The sequence below is a fragment of the Caloenas nicobarica genome, chromosome 26 (assembly GCF_036013445.1).
Source record: "Caloenas nicobarica isolate bCalNic1 chromosome 26, bCalNic1.hap1, whole genome shotgun sequence".
Lineage (NCBI taxonomy): Eukaryota > Metazoa > Chordata > Aves > Columbiformes > Columbidae > Caloenas > Caloenas nicobarica.
Genome location: NC_088270.1, coordinates 3365686 through 3372434, shown reverse-complemented (window position 1 = coordinate 3372434; position 6749 = coordinate 3365686). Strand labels below are relative to the sequence as shown.

At 46.5% G+C, this 6749-nt stretch overlaps 1 protein-coding gene across 1 annotated transcript in view; it reads left to right on the top strand.

Moving 5' to 3' along the window:
- The first annotated feature begins 5002 nt into the window (after nt 1–5002).
- The window catches only part of ARHGAP32 (Rho GTPase activating protein 32), a 179357-nt gene continuing 177610 nt past the window's right edge, over nt 5003–6749 (top strand). Inside the window, exon 1 of the mRNA XM_065652158.1 lies at nt 5003–5067. The gene's annotated coding sequence lies outside the window, so the exon portion shown is untranslated. The remainder of the gene's footprint in view (nt 5068–6749) is intronic.

Below are 6749 nucleotides of genomic sequence, written 5' to 3'. Positions count from 1 at the left end.
CACAGGGGTGACAGAACGGTAATAATTTCAAAGGGGTGAAAAAATGTCCAATTCTTTGGATAAAGGCTACAGAATATTGCAAATTTATACTGTTGTTTGCAAGCATTTTGAGTGTTCAATGACTATTTCAGCCAAACCACCTCAGAGGATGGTAATTTTTCTGCTAAATAATCTAAATTAATGGTTCATTAAAAATCTGATCTCAGTGATTCTGTATGCATATCTTTGAGTCTAGAATTCACTTGGATTTACAGTGCTGTAAATGTGTATAGAAATGCACCCAACTAAAGAATCCCTATCAAGTTTATATTGGTATTTGGGGATTGTCTTACCTTGGGGGTAGCAGGAAACATCCCCCCTGGTTTATTCCTGACCCTCAATAAGATCTCTAAGTCACTTAGATGTGATGCTAACCACGCATAACATGTATACCAGCATTGCACCTGACACCACCACATTATTGAGCTATCTTCCTGTTTATCAATTCTGCTAGAAAACAAACAAACAAATCTAGCCATAAAATACTGTAGGAAATCAAAATTCCCCCCATCTCTGATGAACAGGAGACGAGACGTCTGAATACAAAACATGTCATGCATGTCACAGAATGATCAGTTATCAGCCAAACCGAGTCAATATATTCATTGCCAGGAAAAACTATACTTATCCTCTGAAAACATGAGTAGGAATATTGGTAAAGACAGAATCTATGTCTCTCCTCCCTCAGAGTCCTCTCAAACATGCCAGATGTGCTACTGGAGTTACTTGGATGAAGACTCTTGCCCTTATCACTAACACCCAATTTTGGGAGAAAAGCCTGGCTGCAGTTGTCAATGCCAAGGCTCCTACTGGCTTCAACAGAGGCAAGATTTCACACTTGATAGCTCAATCCTAACTGGATTCCAAGCTCTATCCACTGAAACGAAGATGATCTTAAAAGTGAAGTTAATAAAACTAGTTGCATTTTTATGCTGATGCTTTTTTTCTTCATGGCAAAACACTTGCTGGTTTAGTTTGTTAAGGATTCTGATAAATTAGATAATCTGTCTGTAGTAATAATCCAGATGTCCCAGTCCAAACTCATATATAACTCCTATATAACAAGCTCTCTAAATATACAATAGTGACCTGTCTGGCTCCCACAACGCAGAAAGCATTTGCCTTTCACCCTGGGTTATGTATATCCAGGAGACTCATTCTCTAAAGGGTGGCAGGAATTGCCTCACTCACCTCCCAAATCCAGCATGAGGCATGACGAATGCTCCCCATGTGCCCTGAAATCTGGGAGGAAAGGTGCTATAGAAAAGCAAAGCAGCTCTCAGGAACAGAAATATATTGTCTCTCACTCTTCCTTTCCCCCACCTTTTTTTTCTTTCCCACTTCTTTGTTGTGGTCCCAGTTTATTTTGTAAACAGACTAAAGTGCTGTTTGGCAACGGCATCAGCATCTTCTCAAAACAAATATATAAAGCTCAGAAGAAATCTCCAAAGGCAACTGATTGTCTTAAATATTCATCATTTCACTCCAACAAAAATATTTAAGAGAAGCAGAACATAAAGAAGGAAAGATACAGTGTTATCTCACATAAACATCTCAAGGCACAGCCAGGCCAGTTTGTATAATACAAAACAAACCTCTGGATTAGCTATCGACATAGCTGCTCTCCACAGCTGCTCTCAGCAGAGGCTGAGGCATCCTTCTATTGACATTCCCTGTGCAAAAAATCCCCCCCCAAACCCCAACAGTTCTAAGCCAGGAAAAATCCCCTTCTTCAATTTCCCTAATCTTGTCACTCAAGTGGGGAAAAAAAAAAATAATGGGGGAAAAAAGTACATATGTAACAAGGCATGTGGCTCAAAAAGTCCTCATTCAGGAGAAGAAAATTCATACTCTTGATGACAAATAAATATGGACCAGTTCTTAAAAGCTGAAACTAAAAAAAAACTGCTCAGGAGGAGGTGACGCCTGGTTATATTCCTCCCTCTCATCCTTTGGGTGAGGTTTTTCTGCTGGAAGCACTGGTGAACTTGCTGATGAGGTGACCAGGGCCAAGTGACCTTCAGATCCAGCATTAAAAGGGCAGACGAGCCCTCTGGACACAAAACTGCAACCTCCAACTGGCAAGGGCTGGAGCAATCCTGATCAGTCCTTTCCTGCTTGGCTGAACTGGATACCAGGGCTCTGCACTCTTCATTCAAGTTGAAAGATTTCCTGGCATCGTGAAGGGCCATTAAAGTTTTCCGGAAAATTAGCAAGACCAAGGACTGATGAACAAGAAATATAGAAAGTTTCAGATGGGAAAGCATTCTCCTTTTTTTTTATTTAAAAAAAGCCCAACACCCTAAAGATGTTAAAACAAAAAATAAAGGCAGTGAGCTTCAAATCACAAGCGTGGTGGGAGGCAGTGAAAGGGGAAATGCAGCAGGGATGCTCAGCACTGAGTCAAGACCTTTCTTTGATCTCCAGTTTTCTCAAGCTGCATTCTCATATGCAGCCCACCATTTGTTTTTACTTAGACATAATGAAAAATACTCGGCTTGGGAAGAGCAACAAACAAGCCTTGCAAAAATCACAGAGTGACTGCCAGTCAAAATAAGGAAGAACTAAAACCACAAAAGAGATGATGGTGTCTAATAAAGAGGGAAAGGCTCAACTACTTGGGGATGCTCTGGGTATCTTTCATCCCAGAATCTCAAAGCCACGTGAACCAGTGATGGATAGATAGGGATCACCTCCTCACACATTACTACATTTGCACTCTCCTCTATATGGAACCAACAAACTCACTTCTGGTGCCCCGAGGTTTTAGCAGCAGCGAGCCATGTGGGTCCCAGTTCATCCTGATTAACCTGCCAGGTTTGACAGGATCACAGTTGTAGGTTGTAGCACACACACAAGCAAAATAAATCACATTATTTTGCCTTGCCATAACTGTAATTCATGTATTTCTTGCATCCTCTTTTGTTTATTAGTCACGCTTCTTCCCCATTTTAAGGGATGCTGTGCAACATCTCCATGATTTATACAAGGAGCCCAAAACTCACCGATTTTCCTAACTCCAGTTTGGTTTGTTGGCATCTGACACAGCACATACCAACACAAAGCAGTTCACAGGTCTCTGAGCTATTGTTCCAGACCACACATATACAGTTATCATCAGTTACTCATGACAGGCTTTGAAAATCTTCATTACAACTAAAAATTCTTCAGATCTTTTAAATTAAAGCTCACAACTCGGAACTTCTGCATGCTTATGGCTTGCTTTTCTTACTCGCCCAACACATCGGCAAACAGTGGTATCATTGATCCAGACGCTCTGGATCGCTGGTATCACCGGAGTAGCCTTAATGCAGATTACGAATGATATTTACAGTGTTTCACAGATAGAAATGAAAACCAAAAAGCATCAAATCAAGCTTGTGGAACAGCTTCAGCTATGCCTCTCATTGAAAACATTTTTGAGGGCCTATCAAGTGGGCCATTTCATATTTGCTTTTGCAATGCAAATGTAGCTGCCAGGCTGTGGTTAAGACGAAGCATATACCACGGCTCTCACGTGAGCTGCCAGGTGCACAGCAACACGCACCATCCATGACAAAACTGCAGATTACTCACAACTGCACCCCCGGGCCCGTGCCAAAGGCAGAGAGCAGGGTAACTGCTTTGCAATGCCACTACCAAAGGAATAAATACACACCAGCAAGCAGGTTTTTAACCTCTGCAGCCACCAAATGGCATAATTATGAGGAAGGATTTTTCATGTTGCCTACTGCCAGCAAAATGAAGGCATGAAAATGCTAACAATACAAAAAAGCATCTGTAAAGAACATTAGAAAGTGCTTGCAGCCAGCCACCGAAATGCAACGCAGGTGTAATGTTTCTATCAAAAAGATCCTGTGCTGAAGCATTCCAGTTCCTTTCATTCAACAAGGCACTCCAATGACCTGGAGAACAGAGCTAGAGATGAAAACTCAAACCTCACTTAAAAGTTTGAAATAAGTTAACGTTTTCTGATGAAACACCATTGTTTCAAGACTAGATTGAACACATTTAAGTATAACCAGAGGGGAAGGCTTTGTATTGTGAACAGGCTGTGCAAGCAGCCTGTCCATGGGTAAACAAGTCCTGCGACTCAGCTAAATCACCTTTCCTGATCTTGCACTAACACAGGTGTGAGGCATCTGGTGCAAACTTAAAACCCTGGCTAGGGGACCAAGCATACCTGGCCATATTAAGAAAAAAAAAAAAAAAAGCAAACAAGCTTCAGGACCTCTTCGTCAAGATTTGGAGTACTCTCCCTCCAACACAACTGCTCAAAGGACAGGAGCAACCGCAGCCGCAACACCAGCACACACAGAGAACATCACACGCTCCATCCCTCGGCAAATCTCCTCCCCTCGCCCCCAAACAACCCCACCGCGCGCATGCTCCAGCGCAGCCCGCACACGAGCACAAGCCCCGGGCGCACCTGGAAGCAATTCCCCGCACACAAAACCACCCCCCACCCATTACCCAGCGCCACAGCTGCACCATCATTAGCGACCCAGGTGCGGCGATTTTCACTCCTCCCCCCCGCACACCTGCACCTCGTGCACACGCCCCCGCGCGCCCCTCCCCATCTCGTCCGCGCTTTGCTGCCGCGCACCCCGCTGCAAGCCGCGCACGTTTCGCGCCCCCCAGCCCCGCCGGCTCGCGCCCACCCCCGGGCAGGCGCGCGGCCCCCGCCCCTCACCGCCCACCCGCTCCGCCCTTCCCGGGCCGCCTGAGGGAGGAGGAGCCGGTGAGCGGCGGCAACGCGCATGGGCGCCGGAGCCTTTCTCTGAGCCCAGGAGCGTGTGTGTGTGTGTGTGTGTGTGAGTGAGAGAGAGAGAGAGAGAGAGGGGGGTGTGCGCGCGCCGGACGCGGTTCTTCCCCTGCCGCTCCCCGGGCTCCGTCCCTCAGCGGCGGGTTCACCCCTGCGGCGCCTTCCCCTACCTGCGGCGGCCATGGCGGTGTCGGCGGCGGGACGCGGCTGGTGAGGCGGCGGGAGGGGCGGCCGGGGCTCGGCCCCCGCTGTGGAGGAGCGAGGTGAGTACGCGGAGGTGGGGGGGGGAAGGAGAAGGGCAGAAGGAAGGGGCGGGGGCGGGTTTCGTGTCGCGATATCGCTCCGCATGTCGCGGGTGGGGGGGGTCTGTGTGTGTGAGGGGAGGGGGCGCGCGGCCGCCTCGCCAACGGTCGCGGCCGTTGGGGCCAACGGGCGGCCGCGCGCGGCCGGCGCCCCGTGGGAATTTCAGCCGCGCGGTGATAGCGGGAGGGAGACAATGAAGTAAACGAGATAAGTCGTGGCGCTCGCGTGGCGGCTCTTCAAAAAAATCATTTATTTATTTTTGTTATTTTTGTGGCGTTCCCCCCCCCCCCCCCCCCCCGCCCCCCTTCTCTTTTCACCTTTTGGTCGCACGCGGTTCAGTCGCCGTCCTCCCGAGGTCTCCGAGGTGGATAAATTCGTCCATCGCCAATAAATAATTTGTTGGGAACAAGGGATAATTGGGATTTCAGCTCGAATGCGCCGTTCCCGTCCTTTTCGGGCGTGGGGAGAGCCGGCTTTGTGCTTGGCCCCTGCTGCATTGTGCAGACTGGGTTTAATGGGGGTGCGTTTAATGGGGCCCTTTTAATGCCTTGTTAGACCTTTTCAGGTGTATTGAACGTCCGCTCGGGTCACCCAGGGTGCTCTGCCAGCCACGTCTGTATGCTGGGAGGCGGTGAAATGGAGGAGCGCCCAACATGCATTTTGTATTTTGTGCGTGCATGTGATGGTTTTTAATCTGGAAGGTCTCGATTAGCTTCTCCACCAACTTGCACTGGGGAGGTGAGCAAAGGATAGCAGTGTAGGGGCTTAAGGAAGCATCTGTAACGCTTTTGTCTCTGATCAATGGCTTCAACTTGAGAAAACGGAAAATTAACCTTTGAAACTTACCTGTGTTTACCCATATACATTACTGTTTTCACTTTGCAAACTACTTGTTCAGTCTGTTTCTCCTCCGGGAACCTGGCTGGTATTGCAAACCACTGCTCCAGACCAGACCTGTGCATGCTGAGCTGTAAGAAGGTGATGGCTCAGAGTCTTTTTTTTTTTTTTTTTTGTTACACCTCTGCGCTTTGCATGTATGATAGTGCAGAAAGCAGCACTTTGGACAGAGGCTCGGACAGTCTTCTCTGGATGGGTGTCCAGTTTGTTGTGGTGATTGATATGTCCTTGGTGAGAACACTGTTTAGAGGAACAGGTGAAAAAGCAAGAAGGTGGATGCTTAAAATATGTTATTTCCTTTCAAGAAAGAGCTATGACTGTAAGGTGTATTATCCAAAGGTGACCAGATACTCCCCTTTGATATAAAAAAGAATAAGTTTCCAAGGCTCTTAAAAGAATATCTATTTCAAGGGTTTGAAATTTGAGCATAGGTTAGATACCTTTTTCTACAGAATAAGAACAAATGTCCTGCATGTGCTTATTTAGAACTCTGCAATTTCTTTCTTGCTGTGCAGATGTGTTTTCATTCTGGTTTTGTAAAATTAGGTTAGCCTTGAGTGAACAATTTATTTTGACTCATAATTAAAATATTACATATTCTTCATGATAAAAGAGCAAGCAAATAGTTCTTGTCCTTGGACTGATTTGTTTCCATGAAACTTGCTGGAGGTTGCTTGTGCCTTACCAGGGTGTATACCCTTGTATATCTGATGGTTTTATTATGATTGAACATATCATAGCCATC